We start from the raw sequence: 22,100 nt of genomic DNA, 5'->3' as shown, positions 1-22,100 counted from the left end.
AACCATAAAGGCGCATGGCTTTCCAGTAAATTTGACAAATGTGAAAAACCTGCCAATTTCTGAATACTATTTACCTATTTACTCTTACCAAGATTACATTGGTCATCAAATAGCATCCCATTCATAGTTCATATACAACTTCCATTTCTAATGACACTGTGTCCTTCTCAAAACCATTATTTTTCTGAATAATTCAGGATCAAAACATACTTAAACCAAAATAAATTATTAATCTAAGCAAAAAATTAGATGCAAGCTGTCCCTTTTTACACAATTAAAAATAAGTCAATGCACTACTCCCTTGTGTTCACAGTTTGATTATTTTATCTGTAAGTGTCCATATTAATGGGACTTTAAACTGGAAGTTTAACACTTTAGGCTAGTTTCTACTTTCTTTTTAACAGTGGAGTGGTTTTGCCTACAGTTTAACCTCTGCTGAGGAGAACTGGCCAGCCTTGGGACTGCTGCTATGGAATTCCAGACACAGTGGTGATGAAATAACTGCTAATGGTGCTCCTGAGAGAGAATAACTCAGTGTTGGTGTGGATGTTATGAATGCCTCCTGAGGGACTGTACTATCTGTCAGACCAATTGCTTAGCTGTTGTTTACCTTTTCTGTCTGTGGATCAGTAAGCATTTTAAAAAGCACTCGGTAAGAATCTGTTAGCACTTATGAAACCACAAGACAAAATAAGAAAAAAAAATATATTGCTGTGACAAGGAAATTGCCCAGTCTGGGCAGCAAATTTCTTTTAAGTGGTGTGTCTCCTACTGACAAGTATTAAGAGATTAAGATGGGGATGCAATGATAGGAAACAATTCACATGATTCTCTGTAGGAAAAACAGGTAATTATCATCCAGAGGAGCAACAGCTGAAGTTCCATGTGTAACTTTTCTCAGATACATATTTTTTTTTCTCAGCCTGAACATCAGTATTAAGGAAAAGTACTTTTCTCTAGAAAAGAAGCTGAACTGCAGGAAGTAGTTGTAGCTGCAGGTTATACCAGTTGCTTCCTGCTACAATTCTGGATGCCAGGAGAAGGCAAGTCATCATTCAGGAAGGGTCTACAATGAATAGATAGATATTAACTATTTTCTCACTTTCAATTCATATAGGCAGCTCAATATCAAAAGGAAGAAGCAAAGCCAAAGCAAGTAATTTAAGGTCCTTTCAAGGTCCTTTCAGAGATCTAGTATCCCTGTGGATGCACATGTGGTTAGCCAGGCAATGCGCACACACACACACACACACACACACACACACACAGAGTGACTGAAATGTGAATTTACAACCTTTCCTAGCATCTACATATTTCAACTAATGGCGTGGCACATCAGCTGTCCCCTTCTGCCTGTGGTTGCCTTTGAGGACATTCTTACTGGAGGCACTAAAGGCTAGATATATGAATTAATTACCATAATCTAACCTCAAGTGACTACAGGAACCATGAGAACTTCTTCCTGAACCCAAAGATTCCTTGGAGGAAATATTTCTCCTATTTCTTGATAAACTACAATCCTTGGCATGCTTTCCTAGCAGGGCAGTACATGGAAAAAAGCCTGGAACTCCACAGCACTGTGCATGGTTTCTTTGCCTGTCTACATTTGGTAATCTGAATCTGTCTAAGGAAAATTAGTGTTTTATTTTGGGCTATTATAAAACCAGCCACCCATACAATATGGCCATAAGGCTCCTTCTCTTCTCAGATTGAGATTGCTATCACTCACCCCATTCAAAGTGCTACATGGAGAACTACACAAATACATTTTATTGACAGCAGGATCACGCACCTTCATTTTTCATCCCAATATTAAGCCTACATAAACTTTGGCATAATTGATTTTATGTTCTGTTTCCATGGGACTCTGAAGAAAGGGCCCAGAGAATAAGAAATGAACAAACGTCATTTAAAATGAGGAGGAAGAAAAAGTGAAGTCCAATTGAACAAGTGTGTAAAACTGACATTTTATTTTGACAGCATTAACTAGTGACAGCTTGATTTTCAGAACATTCTATCTTTTACTTTGAAAAATAAAATTTAGGTAGTAAACCTAGTTTTCTTGACAGGCCCTTGAAGAAAGGATAAGGATTTTGCATGACAGAAAATCTCACTGTGTTTATGAAATATTTTTTGTGTCCCCAAATATTTTACCTAAGCTAAGCTAAACCCATGATAACTAATTTATTTTTATCAATGGATTTTAACATTAGGGTTTTCCTTATATTTGCCTTTTTTTTCCCTTCTGGTTTCTTTTCTGCTTTTTAAAGTCTTGGTTTTTTGAAATGCTGTACAATTTTCTCAAAAAATTAAGTAGCTGAGTTTCTTCTCTTAAGGCATAAACTATATATGTATCCCATTGGAATCAGTTTTTCTGGTAGCTGGATAGATGTCTGGTAAAATTCTCTTATGAAAAGGGAAACAGGTGAATATTGACAATAGGTTTCAGGGCATGCTTTTATACTGCCAAGAATTTTGGATTTGTTATGACAGAGTAGGAATGAAGATAAAGCCTTCATGTTTGCATAGACAAGAAGTAATTATTTTGATAATTTTGAATTCATATGAAAATTCTAATGCACAGACCTAAAATCAATATGCAATCTTATTTGAAAACCTTCCCTTTTTCTTACAGAGTATAATGAAGTCCACTGTTCAGAAATTAATAACATAAAAATATAACTTGAAAGAACTTATTGAAACAATTAAAATTGCACTTAGAGGTATTTTACTGATTTTATTTTTTTATTGTTTTGTAGCAGTTTCAAGGCATCAAACTCTTTTAATGTAGACAATTCCAGTCTTGCTTGAAACTTACTTAGAATTTACTTCCCAGCCAAATAGATTTGTGAAATCAAAAAGGAAAAAATTGAGTGTTCACTGAGTACCTGTCACGAGTGTGTGTACAGCTAGGCAGGGTTCAGAGGAAATGTGACTGCTTCCCTGTCATCCTGCCCAAGGCAGCAGCTGGTGAGCGCCTCCAGCTCCGCAGAGGTGCTGGTTCAGAGATGTCCCTGCCAGACCCAACTGCAGCCACCAACCCACCTCCCTTAGGGGCAGAGGCTGCAGGAAAGCCCCTCACCAGGTAGGCTGACCTGGAGCACTCAGCTCTTTCACCCTCTGCTATGGACCTGCAAAAGCTCCAACAACTTTTGGAGACTCTGGTGTGAGGCTGGAAGCAGTGGCTGGAGTGTGGCTTGGGAAGAGTAGGATTGAAATCCACGAAACCCCAGGTTGATTGTGGCTCGTCCTACTGGGATCCATAAAGCCTAAAGCCACAGCACAAACCAGAAAAGGCAGACATTCCAAGATTGTTGCTTGTGCCCCTGGCTCTCAGCACCAACACCTACAACTTCATTCTCATTTTTCTCCAACTTTTCAGTGCTTTTCAATAGCTGTGTATTTAATCTCTTCAAGAAAAAAACCCCCACTATTTATCAAAAAATAAATTACTTTGGAGAATAATTTAAAATTTCATTCCCTCAGCATTCCAATTAATGCAGTTCACTCATTATTAAAGCTTTAGTTTGTACAATGGAATATTCTGTACAAATTCATTCTGTATTACATATATATGCACTGTACATATGACAGACAGTAATTTCAGATCTGGTGTTTTCACTTAACAGTTATTGAACACAGTCCCTGGTGCAGTGGGATGATAAAACTCTGTGTATAAAACCAAACAGATTTCAATGATGGTGCTCACAAGCTTGTATTTTATATTTCCTCAAGTTCCTCCTTTCTCAGATCAATATACTCTTTTAAAGGGGTAAAATAAATATCCTTTTATTTATCTGATTCTTAAGGGTATCAAATCTCAGTTGCTTCATCCTGCATCACATGTGTACCATTGAACTGAAGGCTTGATTTCAAATCTTCTGAAGTCAGTGAACATCACTGAGGGTTTATGCTTGCTTGAATTTAATCACCACTGTCCTTTGTGGTCACTACGCCAAAAACTCTCTGCGCTTCCAGTCCTGAATAAAGAATGCTGGTCATGCACACAACACCAAAAGTGAAAAAATATGTACCGGGAGGTCAACAATAAAGAATGAGTCTTTCCATTTTTTGTTAATCCAAACATTTGTGTTTCTGATTTAGGGATTATAGTTCAGCAGATGCCAACTGTTTACATTTCAGGAAAGGTCCCTTTGGTATGTATGAAGGACTTGTCCTGAAGTGAGTCTGCTTTATCTCTATAAATATTCGGAGGTAGCGTGCTACTTTAATGGAATTAAAAAGAATAGTGGAGACTTTTATTGGTACATAGACTATACTCCACAGAACATCTTTGAACTGACCTGATGTAGCCCATTTATTAAACTGTCTGCTGTGCTCTCATATTTAAAACAGCATCACTTTAGAGACAGATCTTACCACCTACACACCTATGTTTAGACCCACTGAGGTGAACAGTATTTCTCACTGTAGTAAGATACAACTTTTCTTTATATTTTATTTTCTTTGTCTTTCTTTGTCTTTATTTTCTTTGTCTTTTCTGTCTTTCTGAACTTGCTTACAGGTATCAATTCCTGGAGTTGCACACAATTCATCAGAGTACTGGGAGAGAAAGGAGTATCTCAGAAACCGCAATAGGCAATTTGTAAAGGCTAATGATTTAATGCCATCTTTTATAGCTTATGGTAAGTCAAACTTCTGTGGTTTTAGTAAAAAGCTTAAATAAGTTCTCATGTTTATTTTTCACAGTTATTACATTTATCACTCTTAACTAGATAAGGATCACTCAAATCTTTTAAATTATATGCCTAAATATATTTTTTTTTGTTGCATTGCCCTTTTCTCTCCTTTTGCCCTTGACAAAATCAGCCATGCTGTCGTTTTTTCCAGTTCTCACAGAGAACTAGTTTTGCCAACCAATTTCCATGTGATGGAAGTACCTGCCCTTTTGTTGAAAGGACAGACACATGCAGGATTCTATTGAGATATCTGTACCTCTGAAGCATTTACATTGTATTCTTTAAGTGAACTATTTGCCACTGCAATGTTACACTTACCTCATCCTTCCAGCTGAATCCACAGATACTGGGATGAGCTGAATGATTTTCAACAGGTCACAAATATTTACAAAATAAGTGTTTTTTACTCAAAAGTATATTTATGGTAAAGCTAAACATAATACAATATTACAGAAAATATTTCTGGGGCATAGGGCAAGTAGGAATTCTAAGAAAGAGATCCGGAGCGCAAGAACAGCAGATGCGTAGAAAACACAGAGAACATAGATTACGTTTTTGTATTTAATTCAGGACAATTTTTTCAGTGTTGTCATTACATGATGCATTAGAAGAGCCTGCAAAAGGCTCACAGTCCTTGCAGTCTTCTGAGGTTCTCTGCAGAGATAATTCTTCCTGATTTCATAGAAAAACACAGAGTGAGTACCCAAATATTCAAAATATTTTCCATTCACCTACCAATTAAACAACCAGTCATTACAAAAAATCTTGCTCTCTGACTGTCATACCTAAATATCTCTTTGGACCAGGGTCCATTGGGAGAAGTTAAAAAGCTGGATGAGATCATGATAAAAAGCAATAGGAATAATTGGAAAACCATAATAAAGTGCTAATATTCCACGACTTGGTATTCATATAAAGATTGATGCTGAATATACTTTAATTAAAATATGAGATTATGACTCAAAGTGAGATGTCAAAATAGGAAGTGCATAAATATATAAGTAAGATAGAACTGAAAAGACAAGACATCTCAGAGATCCTGTTAAAAAGGGCCACTGAGAAATACACCAATATGCAACATGCATTTTGACAAAATGCAGAAAGATGTACTTCAGAACTCTGGTTACTAATTTTTAATTCCTTGATTTTAAATTCATTGGATTCATAAAAAATATCTAGAAGCCATTGTGTCCATCCCTAAAAGAAACATCTGCTTGATGTGTAACTGATGCCCAAGAAACAATAAACAGTTGAATGGGAAGGGCAATTACAATATTATATTGATTTGTAGCCCAATACTCTGTTTTAATCTGCACTTAAAATACTTGAAAAATTCTAGTGGCTAAATTGTCAGAGCTCCCTGTAGATGAATATTTTATTATTGATTTAATTTAGAAACAAGCAAAAGCAGTAAAGCTCGGAGAAAACCAACTTTTTTTAAAAAATGCCAAATGAGCTTGAACAAATCACTATGCCTAATTCCAGTAAAAGTACTGAACTGAAGTGCTCCTAATATATTTCATAAATATGTGTTTATGTGCTATGAGAAAAAGCATAATTCTGGTGAAAACATTACTCCATAATCTCTCATTAAGAGTGATCATGGCAAACCCCACTTTAGTCTTCTACAGGAACCCTGATGTTGAATTCTGTTCTGTACATTTAACAGAGAGAAAAATTCTAGACCAATGTGACATTAAAAAAAAAAACAAAAACAAAACAACAAGTTGTAAATTCCTCCCCTTTTAGACAAAAATGAGACATCAGATTTCTGAGACTGGGGATGATGTTCCTCTGTTGGCAGTTACCTCTCCTGTGTAACCTATCCCTATGTTTGTAACCTTAGCTTAGATCTGGCACTGGTTATCCAACAGGCCATCTCCTTCTGGGTCCATAGCACAGTCTGAGAGAGGTCCCTGTTTATCAGTGTTAACTGCTTATTTCACAAAGCCCCCGTGCTCAAGTGGAAGATGATTCTATAGCATGGTGCCAACACACGCAGCCTTTATCTGTGCTCCATTTACTGAGAGATGAGGGTGCTTCATGCTGATCATTTTGGTTTTTAACCCATAGAAGAGTATGATTCCAACCTGTGTTATTTCTTATTTATATAAACATTAATTATTTGTTGCCTGTTTCAATACCATGGAAAATGATGCATGCATTGCCAGTCTTTTCTTGACTATTGCTTAAAAGAAAACAAATAAGCCAAAATCTGGGTTCACTGTTAAGGCTTTAACTTCATCGAAGTCTGCTGTTAAAGCTACAGAGAGTGCAAAATCTGCTGCCCTGGCAAGGAAACTTCCTATGCTAACATCCAGCTTTCTGCTCATTTCTGGGCACAGGAGTTTTCAGGAGCTGCTCCAAGTCATTCCTTAAAATCTGCACTGTCACCTGATTTTGAAGCACCTTGTACTCCTTGGGTCTTTATGGGTAATTTCTATGCAAGCACTGTTGTGTAAGCACAATATCCTTGTTCCTTGCCTAAATTTCAGTTATCCCTGCTAGGCAGCCTCCAAGGCACACAGCTTTTTATTTTTCAGAGGAAAAAAATATTCCATCTTGCTTTGTGTTTCCAAATTGCATCTTGAGATTCCAGCCTTTCTAACTTTCTTCATGCATTTATCTAATGACTAATTAAGAGGATCCATTTGCTTGTACTGAGGAATTTCTGCCCTAACTGAAGTCTTTGAACTTGTAATTATTTTACAAAGTCTTTACTGTACCATCTATGTTCAAAAAGGTTTTATATTTTAAAATGACAAGTTCAGAAGTACATTAGAGGAGACATTCAGAGCATACAAATATAACTATGGAGATGAGTATTAAATATTACTTTACAGAAGATTAAAGTGCATGGATTGAAATTCCATCTTGGATTAGGATTGTAACCAAAATTTACTGGCTCTGTTGTCTTAAATTTTTTCATGTCCCAGAAAGACTGGCATTTTTAGGTTGCAGAAACCTCTGAACAAATATCAACTCCACACAGCTATGATTAGCAAAGGTAGGTAACAGAAAGGACAGGAAACTGCAGCTGTGTGGGAGAGAGGCATTTCCAAAGAGTCTCTGAAAGACAAAACTGAGTTTTCTGTTTCAGCAGTGGGAAATCTGCTCCTAAAAGAGAAGAAGAAGTCCATTTCTGTAGCATTGGAGTCCCTGGGTGGGCAAGGATAGGTAGGATTCAAATCTACACAGGGACCCTCAGCCAAGTGTCATTCAGCCCTAAATGCAGATGTAGCACTGGAGGGGCTAAGACCTCAACAAATCATGTATGCAATTGGAGCTCTTATAAAAGGAGCTGCAGGAATTAACTCAAGGCTGTTTGTCACAGGAACTTGGGAGTGTGTGTCGTCTCTGCCTCCGACCCACACCCCCCATCATGTTACAGATTTCTTTAAAGGAAAATTAAATGTCCACTGTGCAATATGGAAGACTTTGGATCAGCAGGTGTTAAGTCATTGCTCAATTTTAGACATTTTTTCACAGAGAAGTACAAACTAGACATTTTTATTTTGGTCAGGAGATTTCCTGTGCATTATCTCTGCATTATCAGAGAGACAGAAGAGAAGCAAGAAAGCTGACAACACTAATTGGACTGATAAATGCTAGGGAACCGAGAAAGATCATGATGGGGGAGAGAAGTCTCTTTCAGTAGACTGGAAAGTAAAAGGGAAAAGCTGATATAAATACCAGGCTTTGTTTGTGATCAGAAAAGACTGCACTTCTCATCCAGGACATTCAAAAACCAGGTCCTGCTTTCTCAACTAGCAGGAAAAGTAGAATCATGGTATTACTTACCTGGATGAATGAAGTGGTGTCATTTTATCCAAAAGCTTGGGTCATTCTATGTAAGTGCCATCCCAATTTATTAAATTCAAAGAAGGTTTACAGAGAATATATGGAAACACCTGACCTTTCTCTGATCAGAGTGGGCTACAAAGAAATCAAATGTATTCTGTGGAGACTGCTGTGTTGAATTTTTAGCCCTGCCAACTCAGCACAGCTATCACAGCTTTCAGAGGATAATCTGGAAATGCACAGTGACTTCAACCCTGTATATTTGTGTTGCTTGAACACAGTGGACAAGAACTCTCTATGGACACTCTCCATGCTTAGTCTGCCATCCCAAGGACTCCTCAAGAAAGAACTGATATTCTGCAGTAATTTGCTGCTGCAGCACCTTACACTGTTTCAGTTGTGCTGGACATCCCTATAGCTTGTGCTCTCTCAGAATGCTTACGGAGGGTGCAGCATACACCAGTTTCTCCACATCTGTGTTCAAGTTCAGAAAAATATGCAAAAAAAAAATTTGTTCTCCCTCCAACCCTCCCCCCCCCTCCCCCCCCCCCCCCATTTCACATATTGACTCTAAGGAAAAAATTATTCTTTTGGGTAATTTGTAGAGAAGTACAGATAGGTGCATGGAGTACTAACAGACTTGCCAACTAATTCCAAGAAAAGGATGCACCTAAACGATATCTGGGCAAATATTCAAAGAAACATAGTAATAATAATGATAATAATAATAATAACAACAACAACAGCAACAATAACAGAAGGGGACAACTAAGGAAGACCATGTAGGGTAGAAGGGCAAAGTACAAAGGATAAAAATTTTATGGCCTGCAGAAACATCAACCTTAGCGACAAGACAAAAATCAAAATGTAGCTACTTCATCTTCAGGCTGAGGTTACAGGATGACAATTAGAAAACCCTGTTTTCAGTTTAAGAGGATTTGTATGATTGTAAGTCACCAGAGACAAAAATTTGGTGCTCGATGCCTTTTAAAATGAAATAAAATTTCAAGGAGAGCTGGATTTGAAATGCAACATTTATTTCTACTTTATAAGGCAGTGTTAGAAGAAGTTCGCTTCATATCCTCCTCAACAGCTTTTATATTAGCAAATGCTCATATACTCAAGTGAAAAATTACTGTCATAGAAAAAGGGAAGGAGTTCTTTTAATTTGCTTTGCTCTTCTGAACTTCCAGTGACCTGCAAAACATGGATAAAACCCATTGGTTTATCCACTCACTAGAAGGCTTTAGAAATATCACTTTTACAGGAGTGGTTACTGCTAGAATTGTGAAATTTGGTGATTACTTCAGATGTTAAGAATAAACATTGGTGCCACTGATGTGCCTTATGTGTGCTAACAATAGGTACAAAAGCTATTTGATTGCATAATATTAATTTTTAACCTGGAGAAGACTTAGGATCTATTTCATGGAAATAACAGAATGAATGGAAATCAGTTAATAGGATTAAACTCACTGTAGAGAGATGTGAAGCATAAAGCCATAGTTAATGACTCGTGACCTCTCTGCCTCTGCCCGTCAATGCAGTCCCTTTATTCCTCCTTGGTCTGTGCAACTCAGGTATATTCCTCTCATCTAGCAGTTCATGACCTTGTTTGAGTACTTAGTCTTTTCCCTAAAAACTCAGATGATGATAAGATTGCTTTTTTTAAACAGCAGTGAAATGTACTATACATGTGTGAATCAAATGAAAAAATATTAATTCTGAAATGGTAGCTCTATTGACTAAAAAAGTTTATGTAAATCCAATTTTCACATCTTTGTTCCAAAAGAAGACATGATGCTGAAATCAGGGTATTATTTTGGCATGCTTACTCCTTCACCTGATTGTCTCTGATCTCTTAATATCTGCATAGTGGTTCAATATCACAAAACAAAATATGTATTGGTCTTTCCTCAGCTGAGCTGCCACTTGTGGAGTATTTCAGAGTATCTAGATGTGGCACTTGGTGCCACGGTTTAGTGAGGTGTTTGGACATGGGTTGGACTCAATGCTCTTGAAGGTCTCTTCCAACCTAGTAATTCTGTGATTCTGTGATTTAGATTGAGACAATACTTCATTATACAAATATAAATCTCTGTGACTTAACTCTTATTTCAAGTGACAACAGAAACTATTTAAATGTTTCTCATACTAAAAAGATCTCAAATTCCATATTTCCATTATGAGATTCATACCAAATTCTTCCTGAATAAGTAACATATACACTGTTATGGAATAAAAAGAATTGCATATCTAAATAGAAGGAACTGAAGTATTGTTTTAAAGACAATTGAATCTTGAGTACTGCTTTAAAGATTGTACCACTTTATTAAATCATACTGTAGTTTATGCAAAATACTGCAATATATTTAAATTCTAAGATTAGAATTAGCATTTCTTTAGGTGATGAAACTCCAGAAAATACACTAATAAATATTTTGATATTAAGTTTTTCTTACAGATCCTGAGATTTATAAAATAACCTGCAGGAAAGCAAAACACAGAAGTCAATTCAACCTGTGCTCAAAACCAGCGACTGAAGTTTGCATGCATAGTTAGGAGAGCTCTATGGAGTTAACCTACTAACACTGTGCTAAATCTTGGCTTTCCTCAAACTGGAACAAATTTTTAGACTATTCAAATTACTATCACTCTCTAGGCAATAGTGGAATAAAGTTCTGATTTTAAACCCAGAAGAATTTGCTCCAATGCTATTGCTCTGGATGAAATATCACACTATGTTGTCAATATCCTCTGAGCATAATATTATTTGATGTGTTTGCAAAGTAGCTATTAAAAATTACATCCAAGTCTTGATGGCATCTTTAAAAAGTAGAGTTATTTTTCTGGCAGTCCTCTTGCTTGCTTTGCTATTGTCCAAAGGACACAGTTTGAGCTGGCAGTGTACCCTTGTGGCTCAGAAGGCCGATGCTGTCCTGGGGTACATCAGGAAGAGCAATGCCAGCAAATTGAGAAAGGGGATCCTGTTCCTCTACTCAGCCTGGTGAGGCACATCTGGAGTGCTGTGTCCAGCTCTGGGCTCCTCAGTACAGCAGAGACACGGAGCTCCTGGAGTGGGTCCAGTGGAGGGGAACAAAGATGATTAAGGGATTGGAGCATCTCTCTTACAAGGAAAGGCTGGGGGAGCTGGGCTGGTTGAGCCTCGAGAAGAGCTGACTGAGAGGGAACTCATCAGTGCCTATCAGCCTCTGAAGGGAGGGTGTCAAGAGGATGTTTCAAGGCTGTGCTCAGTGGTGCTGAGCAATACAAGACACAATGGGCAGAAACTGATGCACAGAAATTCTACCTGAATATGAGAAAAAACTTCTTTAATCTTTTAAATCTTTAAACTTTTTGCAGTGACTGAGCACTGGAACAGATTGTCCAGGGAAGCTGTGGAGTCTCCCTCACTGGAGATTAAAGAATTTAATTGCACATCCTGTGCAATGTGCTCTAGGATGGGCCTTCTTGAAAAGGCAAGTGGGATCAGATGACTCACTGTGGTCTCTTTGTGATGCTGTGACATTTCTTCCCTCTCAAACCTGAGCATGTGGCTAAATCAAAGAACATCATGTTTGCTGGAAAGGAAGATGTCAGTACCCTAATCCTTCTGTGAGAGAAGCTGGGATTTGCACTTCAGGAAACTTTCAACCCTACAGAAGGAGGTCCATGACAAGGGTCTGGCAAACAGTCAAAGTCTTCCAGTCACTCATATCCCCGCCATTGTCTGGAGATGATTTCTGAAGAAACTGCATTCAGTTTGCCTTGAAGTTTAAGAACAGTCAGAGAGAGGGGGGAATGAGCAAAGCCACACTCTGCCCAGATTAATGGCTGTCAGTCTGCTCATGGACCTGTCAAATGTAACTTTGCAAAGTCTTCTAAGAGCAGGAAGTGGATTTGATATCAAAGGCTACACACAGGCAGCAGCTCTTAACTCATGGCTTATGTAAGTGCATATATATAAGAACAGAAGCCTCTACTTAAACCAGCCAGTCAACAACTCTCTTTCTGAGCTGTGGTGTGTCTCCAGAGATCCTTATTCAATTATTAATGCATCTGCTGCTAATTTCATCATGCAGAGTGTGAATTTGTCTTTCCACGACGAGCTCTAAGGGAAGTTTGTAAGAAATATAGAACTTGTCAGCACATAAGAGTCAACACATTACTGCTGTGCTGCAGCCATTTATAACAAAACTAAAATGAGCACTCACTTGTTTGGCATTAATTTAATGTCCCACTTAGCTCCTATCAGACGTAAATAGCTGCTTCATCCATTTAAGCATTTCTGTTCGTGCACATAATGAAGTACTCTGTACCTGTCAAGTAAGCAGAATTCATAACTGAAATAAGAAATGGATGAGAAAATTCAATGTTCTTAATATTAAGCCTCTACAGGGGTAGCATCAGACTTTTTTATGGCTTCTGTGAGATTCACCTTTTATTCCATTGTTCAGACACCAGAGATGTGACACACTAGCATGCCAGAAATGTTTCTAAAAGGGATGTCTGTTCAACTTATGGCACAATTAACAAAAACTGTAGTTGTTGAACACATGTTATTACAAAATAAAATAGTTAACAAACCTGTTAGTATTTAAATATTTTTATGTTATCTATTTTAGAAAAACAAAATTTAATTTTAAACAGCACTCTAGCTGTGATCATATTCTCTAGAGGAAATTTTTATGAGAATGAACAGAGGTAATGACTACTATTAGTCACTGTCGTTAGCATAAAACATTAGAAATGACAATATTTATAACAGGCTATGACATGACAGTTAAAATATTACTTTCTATCCTTTGTGTATGCTTTGACTACAGCTGGTTGCTATTTTCTAAAGTTAAACTGATAGAAGTTTGGTAATGGTATATTTAATAGCATGTTCATAATCAGATCTAATTGTTTTCCACCACAGGGTATGAAGTTTTATGTCCTCTATCAACCCAAAACAAACAGTCCTACTGCTTAATGGCACTTCAATTAATGTTTATGGTGCTACTTTTGTAACCTAAGTTACAAGAAAAAAATATCCAACAAAATCCTTCCAAGAAGCCATTTAAGAATTTAGGAAGCTTAATGGGACTTCAACCAATACCAAAAATTACTAAAAAATGTATGAGATCCCAAAGTTGAGGATGTGAAATGACATTAGAAAGACATTGGAAAATAGAAATAGAAGACAATGAAAAATTTTTTTAGCACAGTCTAACAATTGCCATTGGAAGGGAGAACAGACCTTTAAGTTGGGGAATTTGGTTGTGAGACTTTAGGTTGGCCACCTTGCAATTGATGTTGTATCAGAGAAGACCTGTTCACCCCAAGTCATGCACAGCTCAGACTTTGTTGCTCAGATTGCAAACTTATTCCCCTGAGAGTGATTTGCCCCCAGTAACCTAGTTGCTAACCTCCTACCCATAATTCTTTTCCCTATTTAGCAGAGCTCATGCTGATTAAAATGAAAGAACAGGTTTCAAAGGCAGGTTTCTTTTTAACTGCCTTGCTGCATATTAATTTTTGTCTCTCTCTTTTGTACTAAGCCTCTAGAAAGCAAGGTAAAACTACTGTAAATACATTTTCACTGGAGAGCTGCCATTGTTCTAAATTATGAAAGCAAATGATTTCTGACTTGGACTGGTAATTGTACATAGCAGTAAATACATTCATTTTAAGCTCCCCATGATAGTTCAGACACCCTGATTTCTAGCTTTTAATGATGCATTATGAGCCTTTATTTCTCTGACATCCAGGCAATTAATCACCGACACTCCTCAGTCCCCCAGAGTAGCTGGACATCATTAGACAAGAAAGAATCAGACCTGAGGGGGGTCAACATTTCTTTTCAGGAATTACTTGTTTTTTCACACCATAAACTCTGCTTGGCATTCATTGCAGCAAATATATTTTAATAGAACTGCTGTTATTCTGCCTCTCCTCCCAGTCTCCCAGGAGTTTTTTGTAGCTCAACATGATGTTCAAAACCAGGCAAAAAATGCTCTGTGAAGTTTAAAGGCTGTCAAGCCTTCTTGGCAAATTCCCTCCAAGAGCACAGCTGAGAAATGACAAACCTATCACCTGACTGGCTGGTGTTTAAAGCTGACTGCTTTTGATTAGGAAGCAATGAACCTTCCCTTGTGGAGTTCATTCTGTGTTTTATAAGCACCTATTCACTGAAAATTATGCAGTTGAACTGATTTGAATTTGATTAGCGTAAGCTCCAGTTTTATTATTTGTAGTAAATACAAGCATCTCTTATGGTTTTTTACATTTAGGAGAACATCAGGATAGTTAAAGACTTACTTTTACTTCCCATGGATTATTGTTTGACATTTAAAACAAATCCAAGAATAATATATGCCTGTATTGCAGTTACTCACTTGTTGTGCATTGCTCAGGATGTACTCACACGCTACTTCTCGCTGCTCCAGTGGGAAGAACAGGATGAGGGCAGTCCTGCCTATTCAAGGACAAAGCACTGTGTCCCCAGCAGGTGAGCTGAGCTAGAAGTAACTGTGAAATGCAGGAGCTAATGTCTTTAATGGAAAACTCCTGTATTAAATTCTGCTGCAGACTCTGATATTTCAACAGAGAGCAGTGAGGAGGAGCAGAGCTGCCACCACAGGGGCCGGCACTGAGCACGGAATCGCTCCTTCAATGTCAGCCAGATTCAGGAGCTGCAATGTGAATGCTCTGGGAAGCTAGATACCCTTTTATCTTCTGACAGCCTTTCAATTATATGTCCCTTCATATTATTACATAACTTCCAATGATTTGCACTGTGGACCTCAGTAATAAAAACCCATTTCATGCCTGAAGAACATAACTTCTTTGGTAAGTCAGTTTAGCCCTAGATGGGGAGCAGTGCATTTGACCAGAAACAAATGCTGAGAGGAGTCAGATGGTCAGGTCAAAAAAAGCTAAAAATAATATTTGACTTTGAGAGAAAAGAGAGTTCAGGACACAGCCTAAAGGCTAGATTCAGCCCTAGCTAAACATTTATCTCTGTATCAGTGTTATAAGGAGAGATTAGACACCCAAACTTAGATGCTGCAGAGGGGTTACAGATGTACCTACAGAACTCACCAGTAAGGACTGGGGGTGACTGAGGGCTTTCATTATTGCTGGTATGGCCCATAGTGTCTTATGTCTATTAGCTTCAGGCTGAATATTCTCCAACATTTAATTCTACCTATCTTGAGAAAAATACTTACACAATTTACCTCCTCATTTACTTACCTGTTTTGTAGACCATCATTATAGTGCATGACTACAGCAACATAACCCAGCCATTATGGATGTTTAGAAAAATAAAGGAGGCTCACTTCAGCTGTAATTCCAGCTAATAGCGAAACATTCATGTGATATATGCATTTTCAGTACTTCTTGAGCTTTCATTAGTACTAGCTTCCTGTCTCAAAAATCTCTAACATATTAATTTCAACAGTATCTGTATAAAGATGCAAGACAAGAAGTACAAAAAAGCTGGTTTGAGTCAGGATATATTTATATCTTTTACACCAGTCATGACTCCAGGTTTTTGAGAACCTGAACCTGAGACTAGTGAAAGCTGCAGGCTGTAAGTACTTCTAAAAACAAAAGTGCACAAATATGGAAAGTAGTGTCTTTTAAAAATGTTCAGAGTTATCAATGGAAGTGCCTTCTCCTAAGTAAATCCTTTTCTTTACTAAACAACCAATTTAAAAACAAAGCCTTCAGAGGAAAGAATCAGCAGAAATTACAGAAGTACAGAAAATTCACTTCTGGGAAATTCCATGGGCCAATTTCCACAAGGTGAATGAGGTGCATGAGAAGCTCAGTGTGAAGCCTTGAATGGTCTGCTCACAGCAGAACTCTTGTGCATTGGGCTGAGCTTCTCTACACCCACTTTTCAACCTCTTGCTTGACTACAGAGCATTGGGCACAGAACAGGCCTACCTCAAACTCCAAGGACTAGCATATGCCTCACGCCTTGTTCTTCTCAGCTCTGCACAATTTTATTAATGATACAACATGATATACACAATCTGCAGCTTTTAATGAAAGCAACACCCACAACTGAAATTGAAAACTTTGCTCCCTAAATATTTTGAATTTTGCCCAATCTCAGTTACCTGAAAGACAGCCACATAGTCTTCACTAGGCATTTAAGAACATTTTCTAAACAGTAGAGGATATTTAATCTCATTTGGGTTTTTTGACACATATCTGAAAAGTGTTTAAATAGTCCTTTGGACCTGAACTGAGTAACCGAGTATATATATATATATATGTGTACATATATATGTGTGTGTATATATATATGCGTATACACACACACACACACACATATATGCAGCTGGAAAACAAAAACTCAGAAAATGCAAGGAAGTAATGGAATTAGATGAATCTTGGTATTTTGCTACAAATTTCTATCTTTCTCAGGAGGGGGAAAAAAAATCAGACTTCCTCTTTCTTCGTCAATAGACTTTTGTTAATCTTCTAGGAATATTAAGTAGAGCTTTCCAGCCGAAATATTTTATCACTTATTAAAAACTGCAGTTACTACTGCAATTAAAGGAATTACTACTCTCAAGTTTCCAAGAATACTAGGTCATTTCCTTTAGGCAATTATGATCACCTACTTCCAAGTCCCCCTTGTAAACCATTTTAGGAAATGTGGTATAATGGTTAAGAGTTTGGGCTCTAAGTAAAAGTATTTTGGTTCTGATGAATAGTATTCTGTGATGTAGTGCAGTATCCCCCTTCTTCTTCCATTTGCTATATGCAAAGCAAAAAGAATAATAAAAAAAAATATTTCCAAGAGCTTTAGATTACTACTTACAGTGGTAACACACTTAAATAAAATCTTAGTAAACCCTTAAGAAAGCTGCATATTTCTTTATCTCACTCACAACCTACATAAAACTGGAGTGTGAATACTGTCACCTAGGGTTTATTTCCAGCTCTAGCCAGGAGACAGAATCTTGAAAAATCCACGGAGTTTTTTTCTCCAGTCTAGAGCAGTGCTAGGCTTGAGTAGCTTCTGGCCACATTCTTTTAGCTCTTTCTCTGTAGAGAAAAAAAATCCATGTCTAAACCAGGGCATAGTTTAAATTTTTATCACCATATGCAATACTGGAACCCAAAATTAGTGTGGGCAGAAAAGTGCCACCCCTTTTTTAAGACACGGTGACAGGGAATGGGGTCCCACATGGGGACCTCATGCTGTTCCTCAGGGAACACTTCAGGTCCATTTCTGGTGTGCAGTCAGGAGAAACGAGGGAAGGACTGTGCTTGCACCAGGGTGCAGGAAATGAAGCTGAGTCCAGCTACAGCGGGACTCCACATTAGCTACTGATGCTGATTCTGTGAGCTGAGACCTTCTGGATGCACTAACAACAGCAAGTGACAATGGTCCTTTGCTTCACGTGCTCTTTGCTGAAGAAACAAGTTCATTTCTAATAACTAAATGCAATAATTATACTTGTAGTTTTTAATAATTATAATTGTACTTTTCTATGACATATGGATGTATATAAGCTTATTACAGAAAAATACAACTCAGTATTTAGCTTGAAGGATTTAGGAAATGTTAGATTTATAATTTCCAATATAATTACATTATGTTCTTCAGCATATACAAGAGAACATAGCCTCTAACTACAGGACCACTTACTACCCTTTTCTCCAAAAGAACTAACTCATTCTGGATATAAGATTGAATTAAATACTTGTATCTGTCCTAAACTCTAATGGCATGACCCTTTTTTGTTTTCTTTCTCATCCAAATGGTTGCTGCTGTTGTTTTATTTACTTTCTAACAGATTTTCACTGTGCATAGTTTGTAGCAACAATGCTACAGTAACTGAACAATATAAATAAGTGAATTCACAGTAGCTCAAAGAAGATACCAATATTTTCAGAGATGAACAAGTGGAGAACAGAGCAAAAAAAACCCCCAGAATCTGCAAAATTTAGTTTTCACAAACTGTCTCAAAGGTTGACTTATGCCAAGGGGAGACAATTTCTTCAAGTATTTTTGATGCTCAACACACTGCAAAAATACAGCTTATTTATTATTGTGTTGCTTCTGTGAGAAGATGATTAACTGTTGTATTTCTTTATGACAGAAAAAGTGTAAGAATTTAGATACATAATCAAACTGTCCTGTCTCAAAGTAGCAAGCATCCTACGCATCTCTGCATAACCTCTTTTACAATGGCAAACAAAATATGAACTAGTTTAAAATAATTCTATTTTTTGCAGACTGATGTGACCTAATTATCTCACATTTTACATAAACTAAAAACATATAGAAAAATACTAGAGCTCACCTTATAGACTGGAAGATCATTATAAATCTGAGTGGTGGCATATCCTAGAGAGGGTGGTAATGGTAGGTCCAGAACTCAGGGCTGTGGAGAGTTCCAACCTGAGGCTGTCCTTCAGAAGCAAGTGATTTATTGCAAATGATGTTGAGCACTCTCAATTCCCTGAACACCATTCAAAAGGTACAGTACTTCCCTAAGGCTCCAAAAATCTGAAAATCAAGATAAAGTTGGGTAGACATATTCAATAAAGAACATAAAATTAGTTGTCACATTAATATTTTTGCTTAAATGACCTAAGTAGCTTCACATAGCATCTCTGTGACACAGGGTTATAGTTCTGGTGACAGAAGACTCTTGGAAGACATTACCTTCCAAATTCTGCATGCTATGAGATAATGCAGTTACAAAACACAATGGAATTTGCTACACAGCTCTAACACATTCCTGTTCCCTGCAAAGCACACGTAGAATGGGACTGCCTGACCTGCTTAGGATCTCTAAAATGATGAGTGTGAACAACAGAGCAAAAAAGAGGCAAAAGAACAAACTAAACACTTGTATTTGCTTCTTTGGTTGGTTTTTGGGTTTTTTTTTCATAGTTCTTTAGATTCCTCATCTAAATTCTTAATTTTTATACTGCTACAAATATATCAGGTGCTGCCTCAATACCTTTTCTGTACCTGCAATCACTTACTTGAGATGAAGGCTCATAGTCCCTGCACAGTAGTATGAGTGTGCTTTTGGCAATGTAATATAAAAAGGAGGTTTGTGGGGGTGAATTTTATGAACATCAACACTCATTATGCAGATATTAAAGCAGAGTAATTATATTCTTCCAGAGTAAATTAATTCTCAGTGCTGGTATGGATGAGAATGGGAACTTGTAAAAACAAGTTCAGTTGCAGATGCGTTTCATTTCTTGATAATATTAACAAAATCAGGCCTATGAAAGACTAATTAAAATAAGTTCTTATTAGAATAAATGAATTGTCAGAAAATTTAAAGATTTAGGCCAGAGAGGGAGGAATTTTTAAAACACATTAGTTTCTTTCTTCAGCGAGCCAACATCCAGAGAGTGTTTTAGAGCATCTGGCTTAGGTACTCTGAATTATTTCCTGTATGCAAAGATCACATGGAATGTGTAGGTACTTTAGGTACCTGTAGCAGCAAAAGTAGTTATTTGAAGCTAGGTAATGAATGTGCTCTGTATTTCCCCAAGTGTTACACCAAGGTAATTTCACGTAGAAGGAAAAAACTCTGATCAGCGGAGTAGGGGAATATAGACATCTTTCTACAGCTTCTACCAAGTTTACTGAGTTGGCAAACAACAACTTTGTGGGTGTCTCATGATATTATCCAAAACAAACAGATTTTCATGAAAGAATCAGAAAATAATTTTTGGGTCACTCAGGGGAATTCCTTAGATCCCAAGGAAGTCTATGATACAGGAAACCTCAACTTGCAAATTGTGTAGACCTTTTCATAAACTTGGAAACATTCTTCTTTGATGAAAAGTATTAGGTGGATAAAAACATCAGGCTTACAAAATGAATAGTTAAAGTAAGCCAAGCACTGTGAAGTTAGTTAACTATCAGTTACAGGTCAGTGAAACCCAAATTCAGGTCTTGTCATGTATAGATTTGATGTAGTCAGTGTCTGAGTCAAATTTTGTTAGGTTGTTGGGTTTTCTGTTTTTGTTTCAACCATTGAGCTTAAAATGGATGAGTTATTTTCTTTTATTCTGCTTGATTTCATTCTTAAGAAAGATCACTGAAAGAAGAGCTTTTCAATATTTGTTTTATCCTCATTATTCAGTGTGTTTTTTCCTTTATTAAATGTCTGAATTCAATTCAAAACTTTAATTTTTCTTGAAAAAATTATGACTTTTGCAGTTGGCTTTCTGTGTCATTTGTGGTAATAGTACCTCATAAATGTAACTAATTGTTTATTATGTTCCTGAGTTAAAATAAAACATTCAACACTGTTACATTGTCTGCAAAAGCCAAGGCTTGCACCTAACCTCAACCAGCACTTTACAGTCAGGCACAGCTGATGATGACACTTGTAACTGGTGAAAATCAGATCCAAAAAGTCTTTGAAAGAATTCAAGACAACAAAACCCACAACAATAGCAGGCTTTTAGTTTGAGCAATTTGTCTACCCTCACACAAAACTGCTGATAGAGATGCTGAAAGATAATATAATCCATTCCTCTGTTTTAGCCAAACTCAGCTGTTTTCCATTAAACACCCTCCAAATCACTGGGAATGTCTGCCAGCGGTTCTGTGGCTAAGAGCCAATTTACGCACTCAGCCCTTATACATTTCCACAGATATCAACTTGTATTTTAGGCAAGACTGCAATTAAAAATATGAGCACTGGGAAAATAAATCTGAGATAGGATCATTCTGGTGTTGTCTAATTTGCTAATACATACAGAGCTTTTGCTTGTTCTACATATTTCTCCTGACCTCTTCACCATGCACCCCAAACATTTTTTTCTATGTCTGACAGAAAAAAAATATTATTTTTCTGAACTGTTTAGCATTTTGACCAAAATCCTTGGGTTGAGCACATACCCATCTTGGAAAATTTACCATCTTGAAAATTCATCATCTTGAAGAGGACACAGTGGTATTTACAGAACATCTTAAGGGTAGATAATATGGCCAGCCTTGCCAAAATTATATTTACCAGAAAAATGGAGGCATGGCAAATTATACTTTATAGCTTGTTCTGTACTCAGTATCTGTGAGAGCTATGAATAAGAATGATTCATTGAAGTAAGTCCAGATGAAGAATCTGGTATAAAGTGTTATTATACCAAAAAACTGTTTGCTTTTTAGATCCTTATATATATTCTTAGGGTTATTTTTGGTTGACTATGTATTAGAAAATCAGGTGCCTTATTTCCATTACTTTAGCTAAGCAGACTCCAAAGTAGAAAAACCCAAACTAAGTACTCCAAATCTAAAATTATCCCTAAATTGGTATAAAATAAACCTTATGTTATTTCTAAAACTGTCAGCACAATAAACTTTAAAAATATGTAGGTTTTTAGGGTCCAGTCCAATGTGCTCAGTGCTATGGGGAGGACATTGGTTATTACCAGGTGTCTCGAGCCCTTATTTGTGTTTTGAGATGTCCTTCTTGTTCATCAATGACAAACAGCATGAGAAAATTACCATGGCAACAGGTGATACAGCTATAGAAAAATAGGGGTTATAAAGGAAATTGATAAAGATAATAATAATAGGCTTCTTCAGTGTAAATCTGGTACATGTAG

At 37.0% G+C, this 22,100-nt stretch overlaps 1 protein-coding gene across 6 annotated transcripts in view; it reads right to left on the bottom strand.

The window, feature by feature from the left end:
• KHDRBS2 (KH RNA binding domain containing, signal transduction associated 2) overlaps positions 1–22,100 on the bottom strand; it is a 380,960-nt gene that overhangs the window by 44,215 nt on the left and 314,645 nt on the right. For 3 of the 6 annotated variants that reach the window (XM_054280510.1, XM_054280507.1, XM_054280513.1), the window contains exons 11-12: positions 18,818–19,023; positions 12,716–12,820 (exon numbers count right to left, since the gene is read on the bottom strand). The gene's annotated coding sequence lies outside the window, so the exon portion shown is untranslated. Of the gene's footprint in view, positions 1–9,529; positions 9,699–12,715; positions 12,821–17,429; positions 17,553–18,817; positions 19,024–22,100 lie in introns of those variants that run through there. The other 3 variants (XM_054280508.1, XM_054280509.1, XM_054280511.1) reach the window with 3 other exon arrangements.

This window comes from Melozone crissalis, unplaced genomic scaffold (assembly GCF_028551555.1).
Source record: "Melozone crissalis strain CALT ecotype California unplaced genomic scaffold, PUWL_Pcris_2 ptg000027l_1, whole genome shotgun sequence".
Classification (NCBI taxonomy): Eukaryota; Metazoa; Chordata; class Aves; order Passeriformes; family Passerellidae; genus Melozone; species Melozone crissalis.
Note: the sequence above shows the minus strand (reverse complement) of the source record. Positions and strands in the feature narration are given on the sequence as shown.